This window comes from Acinonyx jubatus, chromosome A3, assembly GCF_027475565.1.
Source record: "Acinonyx jubatus isolate Ajub_Pintada_27869175 chromosome A3, VMU_Ajub_asm_v1.0, whole genome shotgun sequence".
NCBI classification, from domain to species: domain Eukaryota; kingdom Metazoa; phylum Chordata; class Mammalia; order Carnivora; family Felidae; genus Acinonyx; species Acinonyx jubatus.
In genome coordinates, this window is record NC_069388.1 from 113,580,720 (window position 1) to 113,607,623 (window position 26,904).

General features: G+C 40.3%; 1 protein-coding gene across 9 annotated transcripts in view; it reads right to left on the reverse strand.

The window, feature by feature from the left end:
- The window catches only part of LCLAT1 (lysocardiolipin acyltransferase 1), a 266,085-nt gene that overhangs the window by 154,369 nt on the left and 84,812 nt on the right, over window positions 1-26,904 (reverse strand). For 2 of the 9 annotated variants that reach the window (XM_053201053.1, XM_053201050.1), the window contains exon 1: window positions 12,389-21,698. The exons of 5 other annotated variants lie outside the window; for them this stretch is intronic. The gene's annotated coding sequence lies outside the window, so the exon portion shown is untranslated. 2 more of the 9 variants (XM_053201049.1, XM_053201047.1) reach the window with 2 other exon arrangements.

Below are 26,904 nucleotides of genomic sequence, written 5' to 3' on the forward strand. Positions count from 1 at the left end.
TTATTCTGGCTGAGAGAAATACTGCACCCAGTTGTATAATACAAGTATGTTAATGTTTAAATTATTCATTTAAATATACACTAACATACATGTTCAGAAAGATTCAAAGAAAGGTTATAAAATCATTAATACTTAAATGTCCCTGGGAATAAAGTAAGTAATTCAGATTATCATAAAGCATGGGCTTTTTCCAATCCCACAACAAGGCCTCCCAACAATTTTAAGCAATTTTAATAATTACATGTTTATAAAAGAAAAGCATACAAAACCAGATTACATTTATTACTGCTCCTTGCAGCCATACTCCGAGTAACCACAGCTTTCCATGAAAGGACCCAGTGCCCAAAAGAAAATTATCAACTTCTTTAAGAAAATCCAAATCTGGACCTGTGTATAACCAATTATTTAAATGATCTAAAACCAAATTATTTTGAAATGCCCACATTCATTAACAAAGTGGTGGTACAACTCTAAAGGTTCAGTTAGCTCCAAGACAGTCCCAAGAGGAAGAACTGCCCTCGAATACCCTCTGACTCCCACTCATCGTAATTCACAACATACGTTCACAGTGATACATGGAAAGAAAAAACAAGGAGAAAGAGGAATTGTTTATAGCACACCCTTCCACCTCATCGCATTCCCACTGTATGTGAAATTTCACAGCTCACATGCAGATTCCATCCCATCAGGTAGAGGGCTCCACAGAATCCCCTCACCCACAAGCCACTTGTGTCTCCACTTGCAATCCATTTCAGCATTCCTTTACTTCAGATCAATTTGCAGGGCTTTTGATTTTTTTCCCTCTGACTCAGTTATACCATTTGCCTGATTCTCTAATTTATTATGAGTTAAATAAAATCTTTAACATAAGTTTATTTTTCTATCTGTGTAAATCACCATATCATCATTTAATGCACTAGGCAACGTTTTTACTATTGGTAAGACATTGTTCAATACGTAGATGTTGTTCAGTACTTAGATTATCAACACAAAAAATACTCCAAACAGTGAGTATAACTGGACTTTCTGGAAAGGCCCATCTCCCCATGTAAATTAATAAACAGGCTTTTGAGGAATCAATACCTTATGAATTTCATTGGCATGAATGAGGTCATGAGCTCTGGATGAAGCAAGGAAATCAGGTTTCAGAACCTGCAAAGCCCATGTTCAGAGTGTAGATGATGGTCAAGACAGTGAACAACCACCACAGTGAGGTGCTGTCCACTCACCTCCACTGGCCATTTAATGTTTCCCTTTAAAAAGTTAAAACAACCAAGAATTCATGTCAGAAGACAAATAAGTTGATAGTCTCTGCTCAATAAAAGGTTCTCAAAATGTGCCATCCCTTTGAATGTGTCCACATTCATCTACACACCCATAAATGTAGGTAAATGTTTATATCACTTCAGCAAAAATAGCAACACAAGAGTCTCTGTTTGTTTTCATAAATTATCAAGAATATAATCATGGGGTACCTGGATGGCTCAGTCTGTTAAGCGTCCGACTTCGGCTCAGGTCAATGATCTCAGGGTTCACAGGTTCGAGTCCGGTGTCGGACTCTGTGCTGACAGCTCAGAGCCTGGAGCCTGAGCCTGGAGCCTGCTTCATGAATTCTATGTCTCCCTCTCTCTCTGCCCCTCCCCCACTCATTCTTTCTCTCTCTTTCTCTCTCTCTTAAAAATGAATAAAACATAAATATAAATACAAATACAAATATATACACATATATATGTATATTATATACATTATATATTGTGTATATATATATTTGTGTGTGTGTGTGTGTATATATATATATATAAAAATAATGATGGAGGGGTGCCTGGGTGGCTCAGTCGGTTGAGCATCCGACTTCAATTCAGGTCAGGAACTCACGGTTTGTGAGTTGGAGCTCCACATCAGGCTTTGTGCCAATAGGGCAGAGCCTGGATTCGCTGTCTCCCTCTCTCTGTACCCCTCCCACTGCCTCCCTCCCTCCCTCCCTCCCTCCTCCCTCCCTCCCTCCCTCTCTCTCTCTCTCTCAAAAATAAACATTAAAAAATAATATAATTATAGAGAATTATAAAGGGAAGTAAAGAAATAAGAAACATACTGATAACAGGGTCAAAGCAGATGTTCCAAATTCAAGTGATCTAAGTCAAGAGAATGGGTGGTTTCTAAACTCACCGGATTCTTCTCCATCTACATGCTCTCTTTACCCCAAAGACACTAAAATTAAAAAAGCATCATAATAGATATCAACCCCTTCTACTAATTACAATGTGATGGCTAATTTTATGGGCCAATGTGGCCAGGGACAATGCTGTTTCAGGATGTGTCTGTGAGGGTGCTTCCAGATGAGATTAGAATGTGAACTGGTGGACTCAGTAAAACAGATTGCCCTCTCCAATGTGGGTGGGCATCACCCAATATGTTGAGGGCCTGAATAAAACAAAAAGCAGAGGAAGAGGAACTCACCCCTTTTTTGCCTACCTCACTGAGCTAGGTAGGACATCTCATCTTCTGTGGCCCTAGGACTGGGATTTACACCCTCAGCTCCCCTGGGTTCTCAGGCCTTCAGACTCAGACTGAATGACACAACTGGCTTTCCTGAGTCTCAGTCTTGCAGAGAACAGATCATGAGATTTCTCAAACTCCATAACCAGGTGAGTAATTTTTCATAAATCCTTCTTCCTACTTCCTCTCTCTCTACACACACACACACACACACACACGTTATGTGCATATATATGTAATAATAAATAACATTACATTACATTGTATTACATTATAAAATAACATATAAATAATAATAAAAAATGAATATACATAAATACATTTTAAAAATGGATATATATAAATATCTATCTTCTACTGGTTCTGCTTCTCTGGAGAACCTTGACTAAAACATATACACACACACACACATACACACACACATCCTGCTCTTGTTCAGAACAGTCTCATTTATTTTATATTTATATACATTTTTATTATATATATTTATATATGTATATGTTTATAAATATATATAGGCAAACTATCTTCCAAGAGGAAACACCTGCCCTCCATTGACTGGTGAGGCCATGGATATACTACTGTACGTCAAAAATCAACTATATTCAGACACAACAAATCATTACACTATGTTTTATACTCCAGAGAGGTTGGAGAGAAGGATATAATTTGTTTAACGCAAAAAAAAAATAGTTTCAGGCAACACAATGATTCACAGATAATCTTTCCTCTTCCTTATCTTTGATTTAAAAGTCTCACTTAATGCATTAGCTAAACATGGCACAAAAGATTCGGGGCAGGGAGGGAGGGGGAGTTGCTGGCAAGACTTAACGAAGCAAAATTATCTAACAGGACTCTTGGGTTCTTTCCCAAAACTATTTAAGAAAACTGAAAATATCTGAAATGAGTAAAAAAAGTAATATCTCCTGCCTCTCTACAAAACAATACTTCCAAGACCTGGTCTATCAAAAATATTTTGCACAGGGGCGCCTGGGTGGTTCAGTCGGTTAAGCATCCGACTCTTGATCTGGGCTCAGATTGTGACCTCACAGTTTGGTTTGAGAGATGGAGCCCCATATGGGGAAGTGCCCCCACAGGGCGGAGGCTGCCTAGGATTCTCTCTCTCTCTGCCCCTAACTCTCTCAAAATAAATAAGTAATTTTTTTTTTAATTTGCCCAAAACCTATCTGAATGCCATTAAAATATCTATAGAAAATTCAAGTAATAAGGCAGTTTACCAAATGCAAGAACAATATGTATTATAACTCTAAGGGCACTTCCATTTTGATAAGAAGAAAAAAAAAAGTTTCCATTTTTCGGAGCAATTTCTGATGTAGCCATTGGTCCATGATCCTTATCCTCTTGTGTAAGCCTCAGGGAACACAAAACAAAACAAACAAAACTAATATTTATGAACATGTATTTCAAATCAAGAAAAAAAATTAACACATGAAAAACTTTAAATTTAGAAGTCTCAATATGTACTTTTTCACAAGCCAATAATAAAAGTGAAACCTTAGAAGTAGATACAATTGTCAACTGTAACAGTTCAGGGTGTAAAACCCTATACTCAATGAGGAGGTCTGAAGGCCCTGTCTCCTTTTTTCCCCTTTACCATAAATGTTTTCTGTATATTCCTGACCATGTAACCACTAAATACAAAAATTACTAACATGTAAAAACTACTTCTGTTCTCAATTTTGAGACTACTTCCCATAAACTGGCAAAATTTTTAAATTAGCTTCAAGTTTTGCAATTAATTCCAATTAGAAAAACTTGTTTAACTTAAAAGAAAAACAAGGGTATTTATGAAAAGCCCACAGCTAACATCATACTTAAGAGTGAAAGACTGAAAGCTTCCCCCTAAAATAAATCTACAGATTCAATGTAATCTCTATCAAAATTCCAAAGGCCTTTTTTTGCAGAAATAAAAAAGCTGAACCTCAAATTCACATAGAATTACAAAGAATTGCAAGTAGCCAAACAGTACTGAAAAAGGAGAACAAAGCTGAAGGATCACACTTCTCGACTTCAAATCTTACTACAAAGCTTACAATGATCAAAACAGTGTGCTACAGGCATAAGAAGAGACATGCAGACCAACGGAATAGAACTGTGAGAATACAGAAATAGACCCATACATCTATGGTCAACTGATTTTTGACAAGGGTGCCAAGACCATTCAATGAGGAAAGAACAGTCTGCAATAAATGGTAGTAAGTGGACATCCACATGCAAAAGAACGAAGTTGACCTTTCTACCTGTGGACAAAAATTAACTCAAAAGGATCAACAACTTAAATGCAAGAGCTAAAACTATAAAACTGTTAGAAGAAAACACACAGATCAATCTTCATAACTTCAGATTTGACAATGGATTCTTAAATATGACTAAAAGCCCTAGCAACAGAAGAAAAAAATAGATAAATTGGACTTAATCAAAATTTAAAACTTTTGTACATCCAAAGGATACTATCAACAAAATAGAAAGACAACCCACAGAATAAAAGAAAATGTTTGCAAATCAAGGGTTTAGTATCCAGAAAGTAAGCAACTCTCATAACTCAACCACAAAAAGACAAATAACTTTTTAAAAAGGACAAAGGATGTGAATAGACCTTTCTCCAAAGAGGACATACAAATGGTCAACAAGCACATGAAAAGATGTTCACATAGTCTTTGCCATTGGAGAAATGCAAATCAAAACCACAATGAAATAGTACTACTTACTCAACAAGAATGGCTATAATTTTTTAAATGGGAAATAACAAGTAATGGTGAAAACATGGAAAATTTGGAACCCTTAAACATCGCTGATGACAGTATAAAATGGTGCATGTGCTGTGGAAAACAGGTTGACAGTTCCTCATATATAGAATGACTGTATCACCCAGCAATTTCACTCTAGGTATTTACCAAGGACTAGAAACAGGTTCTCAAACAAATACTTGTCCACAAATGTTTATAAAAGCAACATTATTCACCATAGCCAAAAGGTAGAGACAACTTAAATGCCCATCAATGGAGGAATGGCTAAACAAATTGTGGTATATACACAGGAAATACTACTCAGCCTTAAGGATGAATCAAGTACTAATATATGCTACAATACGGATGAACCTCAAAAACATTACATTAAGTAAAAAAAGTAAGACTCAGTTAAGTACATACTATATGATTCTATTTATATGAAATATCCAGAACAGGCAAATTCATAGAGACAGAAAGCAGATTTGGGTTGCCAGGGGCTGGGGGAAAAAAGAGAAGTATATGCTTAAAGGTACTGGGTTTGCTTCTGAGATAATGAAGTGCTTTGGAACGAGAGAGAGGTGGTGGTGGCACAACACTGAATGTACTAAATGCCACTGATTTGCTCACTTTAAAATATGTCAATTTCACCTCAATTAAAAAAAAATCAACAGACCAATACCAAATGTCATACACAGCCTTTTTTCCAAGTGTCCACAGTACAGGTCATTTATAAAAACTGATAGTCTGGGGCACCTGGGTGGCTCAGTTGGTTAAGCATCCAACACTTAAAATCTCATGGTCCAGAGCCTGCTTGGGATTCCCGTCCCCCCCCCCAAAATAAATAAGAAAACTTAAAAAAAAATGATTCTCTGTTAAGCCATAATTTTACAGGGCACATTTTCCAATTTTATTTATTTATCTTGAGAGAGAGAGAGGGCACAAAGGAGGGGCAGAGAGAGAGAATGCCAAGCAGGCTCCGCAATGCCAACACAACACAGAGCCTGATGCAGACCTCAATCTCACAAACCCTAAGATCAAGACCTGAGCCGAAATCCAGAGTCAGATGCTTGACTGAGCTACCCAGGTACCCCACGTTCTTCCTTTTTAAATGGGAGGCCACATGACCAATAAGTGTTACTGGTCAGAAACCAACGGATCCAATTCAAACTCTACAGAATACAGGAGACTGAAACGGTGTAGTGAGTCATATACAAAGAAGACTTTTAAAAACATACTCAGGGTGCCTGGGTGCCTCAGTTGGTTGGGCATCCGACTCTTGATTTTGGCTCGGGTGGTGATCTCAGGGTTCCTAAGATCGAGCCCCATGTAGGGCTCTATGCTGACAATGAGGAGCCTGCTTGGGATTCTCTATCTCTCTCTCTCTCTCTCTCTCTCTGCCCCTCCCCACTCACGCTCTCTTTCTCTCTTCTCTCTCTGGCACTCTCTCAAAATAAATAAATTAATTAAAACTTAAGAGAAAAAACAAAAAATATATTCATCCAAATTTACCCAACATAAAGAATGCTATCTCCTTCAGACTAGTTACTTTGAATATACTTATTCTGCTGTTGCACTACTAAAAATACTTTCAAACTTGTATAGTTTGAAATATCCTTTGGTCAGCTCAGGTGACAGACAAAAAGGTAATTCTCAATTGTATTTACACCTTATTTTTAAATAAAACTGGTATTAACCAACATGATCACCTGACCTGATCACCTAGGTTGGCCCTAAGTTAGCTAATTACAAACAACTCTAACTTCAAAGAATAAAGTTTTAGCACAAATTCAGTTACTTAAATCAATACACTAAAACTTTTGAAGACATGCTGTGTCTTCAGATCTGCTTTTGTCAAAGTAGATCCAGGCTTTGGAAAAGGTCCCCCTCCAGATAAACTGAAGCATTCACTGCCATCAACACCACCTTTCAGTACATGTCCATCAACCTTCTCCTTTCCTTTCTACTCACAGGCTTCCTACCTAGAAGGGTCCTCTCCCCAGCCAATTACCAAAATCCTACCATCTCTTCAAGGCCATACTCAAGTAACATCTGCTCCATGAATTGCTCTTTTGAATTCCAGAAATATTTCATGATCTGTACTGCTCACTTGGTCATCACATGCTATTTTTATACTGACATCTTTTAATATATTCTGGCTTTTCAATTATAGTTTTTAAGGAACTGGAAAATGTATCTTCTATCTCCAATGCAATTCACTGGAGATACACACTGAGTGGCCCACCCAAGAAACACAAGAGGTGTTTGTTTTCATTTGTTCTATATAAAGACTAGGACAGTATTATTAGCCTGGACCTGATGAAATGTGGTGAGTCTTGAGTAGCTGCCTAAGGAGTGTGGGTTCCATCCTACCATAATGGAGAATTGCAAGTCCCTGAGCTCCACAGCGATGTAGAAAAAGCAGTCCTCAGTCCACAGCTGCCAGAGGGGGAGTTGGTAAAGTTCCAACCCTTCAATCAAGAAGGAGCTCAGCAAAAAGGGTTAAGTAGGGACTCTACAATCAGAAGGCACTGAGTGTGCCGCTGCCAGCTCAAGGACTCTGGGCAAGCTATAGGACTTTTTAAAAGCTTCACTTTCAGGGTGCCTGGTGGCTCAGTCAGCTAAGCGTCCAACTTCGGCTCAGGTCATGATCTCGTGGTTCATGGGTTCAAGCCCCGCATCGGGCTCTGTGCTGAAGCTCAGAGCCTGGAGCCTGCTTCAGATTCTGTGTTGCCCTCTCTCTCTGCCCCTCGCCCGCTTATGCATGTGCTCTCTCTCTCTCTGTCTCTCTCTCTCTCTCTCTCAAAAATAAACATTAAAGATAAATATGTAAGTAAACATTTAAAAAATAAAATAAAAAAATAAAAGCTTCACTTCCTTTATAAAACAAGGATGATAAAACAAAAACCTACCTAGCTGTAATATTACATAAAATAACACATACCACAATGCCTACCAAAGAATAAACACTGCAGCCTGCCACCAATTCTCTGATATCAACTGGGTACCCTACAATTGCTACCTGGCGTTAGTATCAAATCCCACAAGCTAAGGGGCAAGACACCCAACAAGACTGCTTTTGCAGCACACATCCCCCAAGCTATCAGAACTTCTAACTTGGCTACAAATTCAAGGGCTCCCATAACCCTCATTCAAGTGCAGTAATTTGCTATAATGATTCACAGAACTTGTTGAGAACACTATACTTAACCAATTACAGCTTTATTATAAAGGATACATACAACTCAGCAACAGCCAAGTGGAAGACATGCATAGGGCCAGGTCTAGGGAAAGAGAATGGAGGGATTCAGAACTTCCACACACCCCCCTCTCTTGGGGAAATTCAGGTGTCCCCCTTCTAGCACATCCATGTGTTCACCAGCCTGGAAACTCCAGTGTCCAGAGTTTATATAAAGGGGTTTGTTACACAGGCATGGTTGATTGAATCATAATTTATGTATGACTGAACTCAATCTCCAGTCCCTCTCCTCACCCCAGAGATCAAGGGGTGGTAAAGTTCTGACCCTCTAATTGAGAGCTGAGTCTTTCCCAGACCCTCCCTTGAAACTATCTAAGGGCCCATCCCCGAGTCATGTGATCACCATAAACTCAGGTAAGGTTAAAGGGGGCTCATTATGAATAACAAAAGATACTCCTACCCCTACTCAGAAAATTCCGAGGGTTATTGAAGCTCTACATCTGGATCCAGGGACAAGAACCAGACATTTCTTTATTATATCACATGCACAATAAATGGAAGCTATTATTTTAGAAACCCAATAGTAGGCTATCAAAATAACACAAGCATAAAGATGAGGAAGAAAAAAAAAAACTTCAAAAACTTTACAAAAGAATAGGAAAAAGGGGGTGGGGGGGTCAAACTGAATATAACAATTCAAGTCTGTATGACTAAATAGAAACAGACACATCCAGCAGGGAACTGAGGAAGGGACTGAGAATGAATTTAGTGTTAACCAAGTTGAGATTGAATCACAACCAGTGATTTCAAAAGGACCCAGGCAGATGAAGAATGTGCACCTAGAGACGGAGAAGGACACGGCAGACTCAGTTTTCAGACTTATCCACATAGAAAAGATTCCCTACCCGCCCCCCAAAGGAAGCCCTCACTACTCAAGAGAGGATACCTGCTTGTGGTGTCACATAACCATCTACTAGAGCCAAACAAAAGCAAGTTAGTTACTGCATTAAGCCTAAAAGGCAAGGGCTGACCTCCAGAACATACTCCATTTAATATTTTGGACTCTAAACAAAATGGTAATTCATTTTTAACATAAAGATTCAAAAAGAACCACATGACCTGGGAATGCAAGCTGGTGCAGCCACTCTGGAAAACAGTATGGAGGTTCCTCAAAAAACTAAAAATAGAACTACCCTACGACCCAGCATTTGCACTCCTAGGCATTTATCCACAGGATACAGGGGTGGTGTTTCGAAGGGACACATGCACCCCCATGTTTATAGCAGCACTATCAACAATAGCTAAAGTATGGAAAGAGTCCAAATGCCCATCGATGGATGAATAAAGAAGGTGTAGCATGTGTATACATATATGTACACACACACACACACACACACACACACACACACACACACACACACAATGGAGTATTACTCAGCAGTCAAAAAGAAGGAAATCTTGCCATTTGCAACTATGTGGATGGAATTGGAGGGTATCATGCTAAGTGAAATTAGAGAAAGACAAAAATCATATGACTTCACTCCTATGAGGACTTTAAGAGACAAAATAGATGAACATAAGGTAAGGGAAACAAAAATAATATACAAATAGGGAGGGGAATAAAACATAAGAGACTCATAAATATGGAGAACAAACTGAGGGTTGCTGGAGGGATTGTGGGAGGGGGGATGGGCTAAATGGGTAAGGGGCACTAAGGAATCTACTCCTGAAACCATTGTTTCAATTAGCACTATATGCTAATTTGGATGTAAATTAAAAATAAAATTATAAAAAGAAAGAAAGAAAGAAAGAAAGAAAGAAAGAAAGAAAGAAAGAAAGAAAGAAAGAAAGAAAAAGAACCACATGACCAAATACCAAACAGAAATGCTAGGTCTTGTTCTTTGACAGAAAAGGACCATTTTATTACCTATCAACAGGAAACTTACAATGCATCTAACAGAAGTGTTTATTTTTTCAAGGAAAAGTTATGGAACAACCACAGAACATTTCAACAACACAACATAAACAGAACAACCATAATCAATTCAGAAAATCTTCCTGTTCAGATACATGAAGCAGGATAAACGCTTCAAGCACAGACACCATTACACAGATTTTACTCAAAGCTTTTACAGTCCAGCTTTTAGAAAGTACATTCAATAACTAGGAACTACCATTTTAATGGCCCACACTTCAGAAGCATCACAACTTACTTTACCCCACAATGTACATATTATAGAGGTGGCTTTTAGACAACAGGCTTGAACACTGGAAACTTGATCAAGGCGAAAGGGCCCACAGAGACCCCCCCTGGCTGAATACAGACATGCCCATCAAGCCACCCACTTCCAAATACTCATAGGCCATAACTATCCAAAGGACTGCTTACAACCAGACAGTTACCAAAAAAGGGAAAATTCCCCATGTTCCCATACCTCCTCACCTTCCCCCTTTAATAACAGCCCTCACCTCCTGCCTCATGGCAGACAGCCTCTCCTCTGTTGTCCTGCCTGCTGCTCCCTTGAGGTATATTCAATACGTTTCTATCCCTTTGTTCTGTCTTGGGCAAATCCTTTCACAGCCCGTGCCACTATCCCCCACCCAAACATCGCCCCACATCTAGAGGCCCCCATGTGACTGGCATAGACACCACACATATCATCACCTCCTCTTGTTGCTAGCATCCCAGAACAAAGTCTCAACTCTGTCTTTCAGCCAGTGAGGGTGAGAAATGGAGGAAGAAAGGGAAAGCGGGGAGTGGGAACAGCATACTGGGCTAGTCAGATGGTTCCTGGTATCAAAAGGATACAATGGGCCCATGGGAATGACACATTCTAGTACTGACTGCGTTAATGAACAGGCTTATTGACTCAGGAATCTGAGAGACTGTGCTGGCTGCAGTGCTAAGTAAGGACGGGAATGCCAGAAGAGTGTGGTAAGAGCCCAGCGTGTCCCATGTTTCCAAACTCCAGACTGAAAGGGAGGCAGCACTGTTAAACCGGCCATGTCCTTGGAGTTTGGGTTTTTCCCAGATAGCAACACCTCTAGACAGAATATAGAGTGAGGGCAAAATCCAAGCCTAGATCCCAACCTCCAACGGGAATGGGGTAAGGGACAGCTCCCTGCCCCACACTCCACAACATCTGATGTATTCAAGTTCCAAAGACTGCTAGAGGAACTCGAAGATGTTCCGAAAGAAAGCAGGTATGACACACTATCCCCACTTCCTGGACTCTGGGTCTAAGGCCAAATTAAAAGGACGATTCTACTCTGCACACAGAAAATGTCTGCATCAGGCAGATGGTTGTTTTTGTTTATAGTAGTACTTAATTCCATTAGAGTATGTAAACCAATTATAACTATAGTTATCCTACCTACATATAAACTCCTTGTTCGCATGGGGGGCATCTTGCATCGTGGTTTATTTTCATTGTCCTAAGCTAACAGTAGTGAGGATGCCCTTGGCTCAAACCACCCCCTAACTTGCTCCAAATACATAACCCACAGAAAGCCAAGCTACTCCCCCAACCCACTGCTAATTTCTGACAGGCTTAAATTCTCTCAGCCTCTGAAGATCCCCTCTCAATCAATTCACCAATGCTACCTTACTCCCAACACCTGAACCCCCAAAGCCCCCAAAATTCCTGAAGTAAAACATTTGTAAATACTGAGGGTTGGAGGGAATAGTCAATGTAAGTAACAGATATCCTTGAGCCATCTCTCCAGTTCCTCCCTCTTCTCTCACCTCAAGTCCTACTCCCCCCAAAAATCACCTTGGAAACCCCAAATGGTTACCCCTAGATTAAGCAAAATTCAGCCCTTTCCGGTTCTACTTACTTGTGAGCATTCCCAGTCCATCAAGGTGCTGAGCTCTAAATTTAGCCTTCCTTCTATCAAGATCTACCCTCCAAATTTTTTTGAGGCAAAAAGATAATATTTTTGTTACCTTGTTAAGCCACATTTCCAGCCCTAATGCTTCTTCCTAGTACAAAGGAAAGCAAAACAGGATCTCCATGACCAATGTTTGCTGAATTAAATTACCAGGCCACTGTTGTAAGGAACTGCTCATCAGATCAGACTGTCCACTTCCCTTTCTCAGAGCAGCAAGGTCACGTGCATGTTTAAAATGTCCTCACTTCCAAAAGCAACTGTTATCAGTTGCTTTGCTTCATTCTTTCCAATTATCACCAGTGAAATCTAGGACCTAACAATCAAGAAAAAAATCCCTTCATTTTTTGTTACAAATTAAGAACTTACGTCTCAGGAAAATAAAATCAGTTGTTCACAGTCTTCTAAATTTTTTTTAATGTTTATTTATTTTTGAGGGGGGGAAGAGGGAGAGAGGGAGAGAGAGAGAGGGAAAATGAACATGAGTGGCGGAGGGGCAGAGAGAGAGGGAGACACAGAATCCAAAGCAGGCTCCAGGCTCCGAGCTGTCAGCACAGAGCCCGACTTGGGGCTCACAAGCCGTGAGATCATGACCTGAGCTGAATCGAACACTCAACAGACTGAGCCTCCCAGGCGCCCCAATTGTCCACAGTCTTCTAATAACAAAACAGTTCTTCAGATGTAGGAGGTACTGTGAGAAGGGTGTGACATCTCTCTTAAGCCTCACAACCACCACAGCAGAAAAAGCACCGAGGCTACTCCCAGTGGTTAAACAGGTTAAAAAACAAAATCCCCTGCTCCGAATCACAAGGACAGGAAATGCTACCAAGGGATTCAAGCCCATCAGGCTAAATTCACAGTTCAAGCTGTTAATGGATTATTTAAACAAATAAAAAGATAACTTGGTGTCTTCCATGCAAATATAAAATGAATACCTGTCTATGATTTTACTTTACTTACTAATTATGGCCCAAATAAGATGTTCCATCTGGCTCAAAAGTGAATCCAAAAAGCACAAACATATAGGCAATCAGAAATGGTGAAACGAGGGACACCTGGGTGGCAACTGCAGTTCAGGTTATGATCTCGAAGTGTGTGGATTCGAGATCCACAGCGGGCTCTGTGCTGACAGCTGAGAATCTGGGGCCTGCTTTAGATTCTGTGTCTCCCTCTCTCTCTGCCCCTTTCCTGCTTGCGCTCTGTCTCTCTCTCTCTCTCTCTCTCTCTCTCTCTCAAAAAGAAATAAACATTTAAAAAAAAAATGGTGAAACGAATTTGCTTAATAGATCCAAAACTTGGCCTCTTACAGAAGAGAGGAAAAGAGGTAAATTGTATCTCCAAACAAAAAATTCATATGCATGTCTTAAGAACAAGAATAATTTGCAGCACCTCAATGGCTCAGTCAGTTGAGTGACTGACTCCTGGTTTCGGCTCAGATCGTGATCTCACAGTTCATGGGTTCAAGCCCCGAGTTGGGCTTCGTGCTGGCAGTTTGGACACTGCTTGGGATTCTCTCTCTTTCCCTCTCTCTCTGCCTCTCCCTTGATCACTCACCCTCGCTCTCCTTCTCAAAATACATAAACAAACTTTAAAAAAAAAAAAAAAGAATTTGCATTGCTGTCAGTTACTGACAACTTACAAAGTTGTAAAATAAATGAAAAAACAAAAGCTGCAGACCCCATAGGCTAAACCTACCGCAAAAGTGCTCCAGACATCACACGGTTTCCAACGAAGACCCCAGTAATCCTCTGGGTTACTGAAAGACTTTCACAGAATGTCCTTACATAGCTCTTAATCACTATGCACAATGCCTATTTCTCCTTTTAGAAAAGAATCCACAGCTTCAAGGTTTCCAACAACCTCTAGAAAAACGGAGTCCTCTCCAGAAAACTAATCTTCCACTAAGATAACATTTTCTCTGTCACATACTAGCCAGAAATTTAGATTCACTATGAATTTATAAATGTATATATATATACACATGCACATATGCACATGCACACACACACATACAAATACAGAAATAATCCACTAGATTGTCAAATTTCTTAAGAGATCTAGAACGAATGAAGGCATGGTTTTACTGAACAAAGACACAAGGAATTACTCTCTGGAGAAATAAAGACAGAGTTAAACTATCACTTCCAAGTAAATGACCCAAAATTAACTTCTTCAGTCTCTTACTGGCCTATTTATGTATCTTAATTTCTATCCTATGTTTTCTTCCATAAAAAAAAAAAAAAAACAATCCCAGTCCAACTTCCACCTATGGTAAAGTCGATTAGATCTGCTGCCCCTACTGTTCTAGCTAATTGCAATTGAAAAACCCTGCACAAACAAAAGAAGACTCTGAAGGTGGAGAGAGAAAGGCACACCAGCTGGGAACCCGAGACCCATGGAACAACACAGTGGTGAATCTCCTGGGCTTTCCTTTTGGCTCATATACCATACGGACATGGAGTTGAAGAAGCCAGTTATCCAGAAACGCCAAAGGGGGTTAGGCAAAAAAAAGTCTCTTCTCTTTCAAAGGACCAAGAAAACAGCACAACAAACTTTTAGATAACAACCACTGCACTCCAGCCAAAAACCACAGACAAAACTGTGGCCCACGCCATCCACTACAGCATTGGCCAAGTAGGGAGCTAACCTTTCACTCCCACCAGGCTGTAACATTACACCTCAACATGACTCCTTCCCTTAGCCAATCCTTTACCCCTGCAAGGGTGATATCAAAGGCCAGACTTCCCTGCCAGGTAGGTTTAAGACTCCCTTCCCCAGCCACACAGTGTCTATGGAAACTATCTGTAGAGGCTGGACTTTACTCCCGTGACAGTTACAAGGCACTCCTTCCCATCCCCATGTGGGCAGTATGCGGCAAGGCCTAGTAGAGAGGCAAGACTTTCACCACCTCCATAGTGTGGGGTAGGAAAGCCACCCCTCCCAGCAAGGTCAGCGGAGGCCCATGGCAGGAAACAGTCAAGTTTGCAGAGTAGTATTCAGCGGAGGCCTAGAGGGGAACTGAAATACCCACCCCTGCCAGGCAGCAATGAGGAGCCCCACTCTGTGTGCAGGACAGACTACAACTCACCCAAAATGAAACAGGTAATTTGAAAAGCCCTGTAACCATTAGGAAAATTGAACTCATAATTAAAAACCACTGGAAAAAGAAATCTCCTGGCCCAGATTGTTTCATCAGAGAATTACACCAAATTTTTAAAAAGGAGTTAACACAATCACTTCCAGAAAATACAAGAATAGGGAGCACTTTCCAATTCCATTTATGAAGCTAGTATATTACTCCGATGCAAAAACCAGAGAAAAAATAGTACAAGAAAAATAAAACTACAGACCGATATATGAATAGAGGCACAAAAATACGTAACAATGCATTAGCAAATAAAATTCAGCAGTACATAAAAAGTTGAATTTAATCAGAGATGCGTGGTTAGTTCAATATTCAAGAATCAATCAGTGTAATCCACAATATTAACAAACTGAAAAAAAAATCCACATGACCACACTAATCTATACAGAAAAATTATCTGATAAAATTCAATGCCTGTTCATGAGATAAACTCTCAGAAAAAAACTGGAATAAAGGAGAATGTCCTCAACCGGGTAATGAGCATCTACAAAAACCCTCAGTAAACATTATTATACTTAATGATAGAAGACAAAATGCACAATCCCCATTACTGGGAATGAGGCAAGGATGTCCCCTCTCACCACTCTAGTTCACACTGTACTGGAAATACTAGTCAATGCAAGGAGACAGGAAAAGGAAATAAAAGCTACACAGAAAAGAAGTAAAACTGTCTTTATTTGCAGAGGACATGATAGTTTACACAGAAAATCCCAAGAAATCTACTCCAAAAACCTCCCAGAATAAGTGAGTTCAACAAAGTTGTAGATACAAGACAAACATTTTTGTCTATTTTTTAACGTTTATTCCTTTATTTTTAGAGAGAGAGAGAGTGTGTGTGTGTGTGTGAGAGAGAATGCAGGTGCAAGTTGGTGAGGCACAGAGGGAGAAGGAGGGAGAGAACCCCAAGCAGGTTGCACACTGTCAACGCAGAGCCCAATGTGGGGCTCAAACACATGAACTGTGAAATCATGACCTGAGCCGAAGTCATGAGTAGGACACTTAACCGACTGAGCCACCCAGGCGTCCCCAAGATAAACATTTTAAAAAGCAACTACATTTCAAGTGAAAAGGCAACCTACATGAGAAAATTTTTGTAACTTATATATGATAAGGGGTTTTGTATCTAGAATATATAAAGAACTAGTATCACTCAGTAATAAGAAAGCAAATAACCCAATTTCTTAAATGGGCAAGGGGCACCTGGGTGGCTCTGTCGGTTGAGCCTCTGACTTCATTCAGCTCAGGTCATGATCTCACTGTGTGTAAGTTAAAGCCCCACATGGGTCTCGCTGCTGACAGCACATAGTCTGCTTCGCATCCTCTGTTCCCCCTCTCTGCCCATCCCCCACACATGCTTTCTCTCTCAAAAATAAACATTAAAAAAATTTTTTTTAACAGGCAAAGGATAGGAATAGACATTTTTCCAAAGAAAACATACAAACGACTAATAAGCACATGCAAAGATGTTGGACATCATTTGCCATCAGGGAAATGCAAATCAAAACACCTCACACCTCCTGGGATGTTATAATGTAACTTCTCTATAATGTCCCTATAATCAAAAAAACAGGTAATAATAAGTGTGGGTGTGGATGTAGAGAAATGGGAACACTCACACACCGCCGAGGGATTGTAAAATGGTACAGCCTGGAGAACAGTCTGGCAGTTCCTCCAAAATTTAAATATATGTTTACCAGACGGCCCAGAAATTCAAGTTCTAGGTGAACACCAAAGAACAACTGAAACATACATGTACCCAAAAACTTGTACTTGAGTGTTCAAGGCATCATTATTCATAATAGCCAAGAAGTGTTCATCAACTGATCAACGGATAAATAAAATGTGTCCTATCATGCCTTGGAACAGCTCATTATTCAGCCATAAGGAATGATGCACCAACACATGCTACAGCATGGACAAACCTTGAAAACATGTTGGGTGAAAGAAGCCAATCACAAAAGACCACATATTCTATGACTCCACTTATGTGAAATGTCCAGAATAGACAAATACACCAAGACAGAAAGCAGATTAGAACGTGCTTCTAAGGGGAAAGGTTGGGGGTTAGGGAAGTGTCACTGCTCATGAACAGAGGGCTTCTTTTTGAGGTGATGAAAATGTATTAAAATTAATTGTGATAATGGTCGTACAACTCAGTGAATATATTAAAAATCACTACCAAATCCACAGCTGAGTTCTTTGCAGAAACTGACAAGCTGATTCTAAATCATATGGATTTGTTGGGGAACCAGAATAGACAACACAAACTTGAAAAAGAGGAACAAAGTGAGAACTCATACTTCCTGATTTCAAAACTTACCACAAAGCAACCGTAATTAAGACAGTGTGGCACTAGCATGAGGACAGACATAGACAATGGGATGGAGAGTTCAGAGACAAACCCATTTGTCTATAAAACCACAATATGACCCTGCGACTGCATTCCTGGGCATTTATCCCAGTGAAATGGAAACTTAAGTCCACACAAAAACCTGTATGTGAACGTTCATAACAGCTTTATTTATAACAGCCAAAAACTAGAACTAACCCAAAATACCCTTCAATGGATACATCCACACCAAATGCTAATGATCTTAAGGAATACCAAGCAAGAAAAAAGAACAAACCATTGATACAGGCAACAACATAGATGAACCTCCACGGAATTATGTTACATAGAAAAAGACAATCCCCAAATGTTACACACTGTATAATTCCACTTATATAACATTCTTGCAATAGCAGAAATTACAGAAAGGAAGAACATATTAGTGGTTGCCAGAGAAGAGGGTGTGTGGCTATCCAAGTACCACATAAGGAATCCATATGGTGAAACTATTCTGTGTCTTGGCTGTATCAATGTCAATATTCTGGTTGCAATATTGTGCTACAAGTTTGCAAGATGTTACCTTGGGGAAAACGGACATGGGTTCCTTTTGTATTACTTCTTGCAACTGAAAGTAACTCTATAATTACCCCAAAATAAAAACTTAAAAGAAAGGCAGAGGAAGATCTGACCACATACAGAAGAAGAAAAGGCAATGTGACCACAGATGCAGGGAATAGAGTGATGTGGCCACAAACCAAGAAATGAAGGCAGTCACCAGAAACTAGAAGAGGCAAGGAACATATTTTCCCCTAGAGCCTCTGGAGGTGGCACAGTCCTCCCACACTTTGACATCAGCCAGTGAGTCTGATCTCGGACTTCTGGCCTCCAGAACTGTGAAAAAAAATTTTTTTGATGTACTAAGCCACCAAGTTTGTGGTATTTATTACAGCAACCACAAGAAACTAATATAAATACCCATCTCCTAGAAACATTATAAACAACGAACAAATATGTATGGAAAATGCCCTGACGAAGTCAGAAGCACAACTGCAAAAGAGAAAAACGTACACAATGTTAGAGGGCTTAATTCAAAATAAGAATATTCATGCCCCTAGTTTTTGAGAGTTAAATAAATCTGAGATAAAAAGAGAAATAAAAATAGCTTTGGGAATAATTATGTCCCATGTAGCCTGAGTTCCCTGAAGATTAGCCCACTCAATACACAAGAACTATTTATAACAGTGGTTCTAGCAATGATTCAGTCTTGATTAACTCTGACTTCTAAGGTATTTCTTCTCAGAAGGCAAGAGAAGGTAAATTGGGCTGGTTTCACTCCAACCCTAAATAAACTCAGCAAAATAAGGTTACTCTAGCACCCCCTAGACTACTCTACATTACTTCAATCCTGCTTCTACACTTCTCTTCCATTGTTACAGAGGACAAAACAAATATAGTTCTTCTTTTAATTTAATCAATTGGTCTTAATTAACAGCCATGCAGAAAGTACAACTTAAGTTTCTATTTGTAGTTATTCACATTAACAAGTATGTCGGTCCAGTAATTCACAAATTCTCCAGTTTGAATACTACATCATAAAATACCATTATGTACACACAGAAATAAAAACCCAGTAGTGTATGTTTACTGAATTTCACAATGATATAAAGGCACATGCAAGAGTATTAAGAGTGCCAGGGCACCCGGGTGGCTCAGTCAGTTAAGCATCTGACTCTTTATTTCAGTTCAGGTCATGGTCTCACGTTCATGGATTTGAGCCCCACATTGGGCTCTGGCAGTGTGGAGCCTGCTTGGGAGTCCCTCTCTCCCCCTCTCTCTGCCCCTCCTGCATGCTTCCTCTCGCTCACTCACGTGCTCTCTCTCTCTCCCCCTAAAATAAAAAAACTTTAAAATATATTTTTTATATATTATATATATGTTAATGTATAAGTTTATAAATTTTTATATATATGATATATAAAGAGTGCCAAAATAATCACAACACATGAAAGGGGAAAAGGGCAAAAGGATGTCTCATTTAAAAATCCACATTATAGAAGCGCCTGGGTGGCGCAGTCGGTTAAGCATCTGACTTCAGCCAGGTCACGATCTCGCGGTCGGTGAGTTCGAGCCCCGCGTCGGGCTCTGGGCTGATGGCTCGGAGCCTGGAGCCTGTTTCCGATTCTGTGTCTCCCTCTCTCTCTGCCCCTCCCCCGTTCATGCTCTGTCTCTCTCTGTCCCAAAAATAAATAAACGTTGAAAAAAAAATTAAAAAAAATAAAAATAAAAAAAATAAAAATCCACATTATAGGGGCACCTGGGTGACCAGGTTGGTTAACTGTCCAACTTTGGCTCAGGTCATGATCTCACGGTTCGTGGGTTTGAGCCCTGCATCGGGCTCTCTGCTGACAGCTGGGAGCCTGGAGCCTGCTTCCAATTCTGTGTCTCCCTCTCTCTCTGCCCCTTCCCCATTTGTGCTCTGTGTGTCTCTCTCAAAAATAAACATTTAAAAAGATATATTAAAACTCCCACATTACAGAGAGAATCACCCTATGCAGCTAGTCAATTGTGTTCTCAAGGATATACAGGAACTTTGAGCATAACTTGTAATACAAAGCATACTCTTATTCAAATCATAATCTCTTACACTTAAAGCCACATAAGTATATTTACATAAAGTATATTTTAAATTTAAACTGGATTAAAACAGGCAAAACAGCAGACTCTGGAACTAGACTGCCTAGGTTCAAACCCATGTCATTTAACCTTTCTGGGCCTCAACGGTAAAACGAAGACTATAATAGTATTTACAGGGGACACTGTGAGAATTAGAGGAATTACAAACTTAACAGCATTTTAGGACTGAACCCAATATGTAGTAAGCACTCAATATTAGCTTTTACGATTATTATTAATGGCTACTAAAAGAGAGTGTCACCAAGACTGCCTATGGACCTCATGTTTTTCAGCTGCCATGCTTACCTTTCATCACAGAAAACCCACAGGTGACAAGAAGTGACAAAAATCTCAGTGATCTCTGTACAGAAGGCACTGATTTATCCCCGCCCTCTAGACAGTAAATTCAAGGACAGGAATTGTGTCTTATTCAACTGTGTCCCCATCACCAAGTTCATGGTTAAGTGTCCAAAAATACTCCAGTTAAGTAAATAAACATTACCATGTTCAAGCCACTCTACTTACCATCATTTTCCTCTGTAAGCCCACAGAGGCAGATTTTTATTTAAAGGCTATGCAATAAAAACACAATTCTAAGAAAGCACTTGTATTACAACAACAGGACAGCAGAAATAATGAGAGCCAAGACAAAGCTGCCTTCCCCAAGATACCAGAACATTCCTGTGGGGAAAGCGTTACTATCTGAGCTAAAAACAATCCCCTCTCTCCACACAAAGAAGGCTGTGAATGGCTGCAGTGCTCACTTCTCCTCCTCCTGGTTCTCTTATTCCTAACTTCTGTCATTTGCTTTGTGACACCTGTCCATACCAGGTCACCAGCTCCACGAGTTCTCCCAAGGGGATTAACTATACACTTATTTTAAAGCATAAAATGGAGGTGAGCTCTTATGTGATATGGAAAACTAGGGGTAGCTTAAGTCTTCCCTTTATTGTCCCCAGAGCAGCAACCTACTTCCAGTGAGGAAGTTAACGATTTCAGTTTTCAGAAACCTCAACTGTGAAAGTCTGCTGATAAAAGTGGCTAATCACCCCTGGTCAGCTTTCATTGATGGTGCCCCTCAGACATGCCTTCCATCTGCCTCTGGGGTTATCACAGTAGGATCCCCGTGTCCCCACTGCCAGACAGAGAGGACCAGGTAAAGACGTGATGGCTGAAAGTTCACAAAGGCCTTTTTCGAACTTTCCCTCACTGCTACTGGGAACTCACCACAGGCTTTTCTCAGCTCCATTACTTTATCCAAACCTTGCAGCCAAAGCGATCACAGGAGTCCTCGTTATCCAAGAGCAATTAGCATAGAATGGAAAAAGCCACACAGTGATTTCTCTTAAACAGAGACATTTCACAATGATGAAAAAGAGAGACTGGATTAGAATTTTCACCTCCAAAAATGAAACGAAATACAAATCAACTTATTTGCATAATGTATCTTATATTAACCAAAATTTAGGTTACACTCACAACTATGCACTAATTCTCAGGGCAAGGAATTAATAAGGGATTGGGACATAATCTTGTGGCTAAACTGTAAAACGGCATGATATGACAATCTTGATTTCACATTTGCCTTTTGCAAGACAATTATCACAAAAGAAAAATTCTAGATTTCATCATTTATTCCCTTGAAGCCTCTCATGCTCCTTTTAAATTCTTACAAAGCATCTCTCTTGTCATCATTCCTGCTGGTTTTCCTCATCAAGTTAATTAGCCTAACATGGCCAATTCTCACTAGCACCCCTTTAAAGGATAACAGAAAGTGCACAAATCTTAGGTGTGCAACTTGAGTTTTTACATATACATACACCCATGTAACTACTGCCCAACTCAACATACACAACATTTCCAATACCCCAAAAGGTTGCCGGAGGAACCACCGCTTCGACTTCTAGGACGGGGAAATAGCTGAACCTGTTTTGGGACTTCACTTAAATGAATCATATGGTACACAATCCTTTGTCTGGCTCCTTATGTCTACGAAATCCATTCATGTGGATGCGTGTATCAGCAGTTTATTCTTTAACTGCTTTTATAATGTTTCCTTTTATAAATATACCACAGTTGACTTGTCCATTCTACTGCTAATGTACGTTGGGTTTTACCTAATTTTTAGCAGCCACAAATAAAGGTTCTACAAACATCCTTTCACTTTTGTCTTGTTTTGTTTTTGTAGACATATAGATCCGTTCCTCTTGGATTCCAGCCATTCTAGAAGGTGTGCAGTAGCTCACTGCTTTAATTTCCATTTCTCTATTGACTGATAATGTTGAGCACCTCTTTTTTTAATGTTTTATTTATTTTTTGAGAGCAAGAGAGTGTGAATGGGTTAGGGGCAGAGAAAGAGGTGGACAGAGGATCCAAAACGGGATCAGTGCGGACAGGCTGACAGCAGCCCAATGCAGGGCTTGAACTCACCAACGGTGAGATCGTGACCTAAGCCGAAGTCAGATGCTCAACTTGACTGAGCTACCCAGGCACCCCTTGAGCTCCTCTGAAGGTATGTATACAGACCTTCAGAAATCCTCTAGTAGAAAGAGCCTGTTCAAAATTTCTGTATATTTTTTAATTGACTTTTTCTTATTAATTGTATACACACACACACACACACACACACACACACACACACACATATTTTGGGTAGGAGTCCTTGGTCAGATATATGAATTGCAAATTTCTTCTTCCAGTCTGTACTTTGCCCCTAATTTTTTTTTTAATGTTTATTTATGTTTGAGGGAGAGGGAGGGAGAGAGAGCAGGGGAAGGGCAGGGGCAGGAGGTCAGAGGATCTGAATTGGGCTCTGCACTGACAGCAGGGAGACGGATGTAGGGCTCCGTCTCACGAACCATGAGATCATGACCTGGGCTGAAGTCAGACACTCAACAGGCTGAGCCACCCCGGCACTCCTGCCCTTCATTCTCTTAGTGGTGTAGAAGGAGAGAAGTTCTCATTTTAATTTAGTCTGAAGTCCAATTTATCAATCACTGTTACAGTCATTGCTTTCACAGTCCTTTCTAAGAATTTTACTCTAGTATTCCTAGAGTACTAGTTCTCTGACTTGTGCTTCTGGTCTGAACAGTTCTCAACCTTGCTCTGAATGCATGAAATCCTGCATCTCTGCAGGGTTTCCAACTTCACCTTGCAATCAATTTGGAACGCACTGTTCGATGCTAGACAACTCTAGGGTTATGAATGTTTGCATGGAGATCACTTTTACAACTAGAGAATTCATTTGTGATTACTTCCATATTATAATGGCCTTCTGCACAAATATATTAAAAACCTAATGTGGGGCGCCTGGGTGGCTCAGTCGGTTAAGCGTTCGACTCGGCTCGGGTCATGATCTCACGGTTCGTGAGTTCGAGCCCCACGTCGGGCTCTGTGCTGACAGCTCAGGGCCTGGAGCCAGCTTCGGATTCTGTGTCTCCCTCTCTCTCTCTGCCCCTCCCCCCGCTCGCAATCTCTCTCTCTCTCTCTGTCTCTCAAAAACAAATAAAACATAAAAAAATTTTAAAAATCTAATGTAAAAATAAATGAAAAAATGTTATTCTAACAGTTTACCCCCAACACACTTACGAGGATTCTTCCCACTCCTTTTTCGTGGCTTTGCTCCAGTGGATCCACCTTCACACTAGACCCTGCAGACTTTTATGATATGTAAGTTTTCTGTAGTCTATGAAACCAGAAGCCTAGAGGAAGTTATATGCCTGGTTCTGTTAAACTTTATTGACCCAACGACATCAAAGGGTTTACAATTCTCCTAAAACCCAGTAACAAAGAACTTTCTGCTCTACCCTTCACTAAATTAACAACGTCTCCAATCTGCAACCATATTGTTACCAAAACAACCAACACCTGTTTACTTGGTTATCAAGGGTTCCCTTCTCCCACCCCATTATTCTTCACACCCAGTCAATCTTACATTCCGCCTTCAAAATGTGGTGGCAGACTCTGACCTCTGGTCTGCCAGTAAATGCCCTGCTTCTCTCCCTCACCACCTCTTGCTTGGAGTATGGAAACTGTCCTTAACTGGTCTCCTTACACTCTGAGTATCGCCCTGTCACCAAAATCATCTCTCCAGAACATAAACTTGATCATATTACTTACTTGACTAAGATTGTTTTACAGGCCCCACTGGGCACAGGATAAACTTACTCTCTCAGATGAGAATTCACAATCATTGCTGGGTTCTCTCTCAGCAACTTCTGCAAAACTCTGGTCTGACCCCTGGACACCAATGCACTCTCACTTGTCCTGACTCTCCACTGCTAACTCCTTTGGCTAGAAAACCTATCTCCTTTATCCTGCAGTCACTTCTCTTCCTATCTTAGCCACGGCCACCCCCAACAAAAGCAACTTGTATGTGTTTCCACAGCTCTCTGTACCCACCACAACTATATGAGTTCCTCTCCCACTGCATTAATTATTTATCTTATTCACCGGTCTACAAACTTTTGGACCTGAAATTTCTCCCTGTACTCCATTATGATAAGGTCAGGAATTAATCTTTACATGCCAAAGACTTGGCAGGGCAATTCCATAAAGGCTCAAAGAAAGAATGAATGTCCAAGCTACTTTTATTCCATATCCTTTTTTTCCTATAGAGACTAGAACACTTAATGCAAATACGTCAAAGCAATGAACCAACCTAACGTAAGCTTTCGTTCAAAAGTCACCCAGCAAATTATTCTTTTGGAGTTTAATAAAAACCAAATCTTCCTTAATTATTGATTTTTGCTTCCTGTTAGAAATTAGTCAACTCTTTGTTTTAAAATAATTTTTAAAATAAAGGGCACCAAAAGTAAGATGACTATACCACTTAACCAAAGTAACTGTAGTCATCACCATATAAATCACTGTTGGATGCTAACGGAATGAAACACATTATTTATAAAATATAACCAAAACAATCACAAACAAAATTACTTCATTGAAAACCGTGTTCCTACATATCTCCTTAACGCGTAACAAATCTGTACGATACCGGAAGACCATATGGCGGTTAAGAACAGAGTTGGTCCATTCGGTGCCTCAGTTTCCTCATTGGTATAACAAGATGAGAAAGTACTTCACAAAATTGCTAGGTAACTGAGTCAGCACAAACAAGGTTCTTGGCAGAGTAACTGCATAGTAATAAATGTCAACTGCTATCATTGAATACTTTTAACTTTCTTAACCCCTTTCATATATACATTGCCTTGTTTTGTTTTGTTTTCTTCACAATACAATGAGCTTGTTTGGACAAGAAATGCTTTGCCCAGTCCAGAGAGGAGACACTGACAAAGAGGTTATATGATTTCCCTAATGTATTTTAATTGGCAGAGTAGGAACTAGAAACCACACCTACCCCAGCCCCAGGCCAAACTGACCAAATCTCCAGGTAGCACTTTGGGAGAAAAAGTCTTTTAGGTTTTCCCCACTGTTTCCTCTTGGCGGTCAGCAACAGGCAGATGGGAGCAGATGAACTAACCCATTAACTCAAATTAAAACGTAGGAGAAGCCTCACTTTCACAGTACCTGACACACAGTGGGCACTAAAAGACAAGAACTACTGGGGCTGAAACACAAAGTGCTACCATGTTTCTCAATGACAGAACAAGGCAAAATCAAGCCTGCTATCAAAAAGAAAAGTCACTTGATAATTACACTCATCTATCACATCAAAGTAAAACGTGGCAAGAGAAACTTTTTTAAAAAAAGAAAAAAACCTTTAAAAGTCGGACAATTTCCTTTTATTCTCAAAAATCAACAGTTGCAAAAAGGACTTTCATTAAGACACTTTTTGAAAACTCAACTAATTATATTCCATGACATGTCTTTGCCCAAGTAAGCGACTGATGTGTATAGACAGTATTTCATCTCTGAAAGCCCTTCACCATACTTGTTACTTCCCTGGGCTTAAACTGAATCCCAATACTCAGCCGCGTATACAGCCACGTGCATATGGAATACAGTTAATGAGCTTCAAAGGCAGATGCAATATTCCGAGGAACCCAACTGAAGCAGGTAAGTACAAAGGAACCAAAAGGTCCCTGAGGCATCTCGAGTGCCCTACCAGTATTTCTTCTCTTCAAGGAGCAGGTAGAAGTTAAAAACACCTCAAGGATCAGGCTTGACAGCAGCTCCTGGCTGGGGCCTACCTTTCCTTTCGTGGCACCGCCACCCGGGCACCTATGGGCAGGCATCTGGCGCCTGAAGGATATACACAGATCAGGGCTGGCACGTGGTGGCCACTTGGGACGTTTTGCACAGTGGCCGAAACAGGAGTATGTCCGGGGCGAGGCAGCTCCCAGACCCGCTCACATCTGGAACAGGAAGGTCTGGACGCTAATCTGGGCCGTCCAACGGGACACCTGGCCCTCCTCGCCCCGCAGCCGCCTCGCCCTCGCCTAGCCGGCCCGCGCGGTCCCAAAGC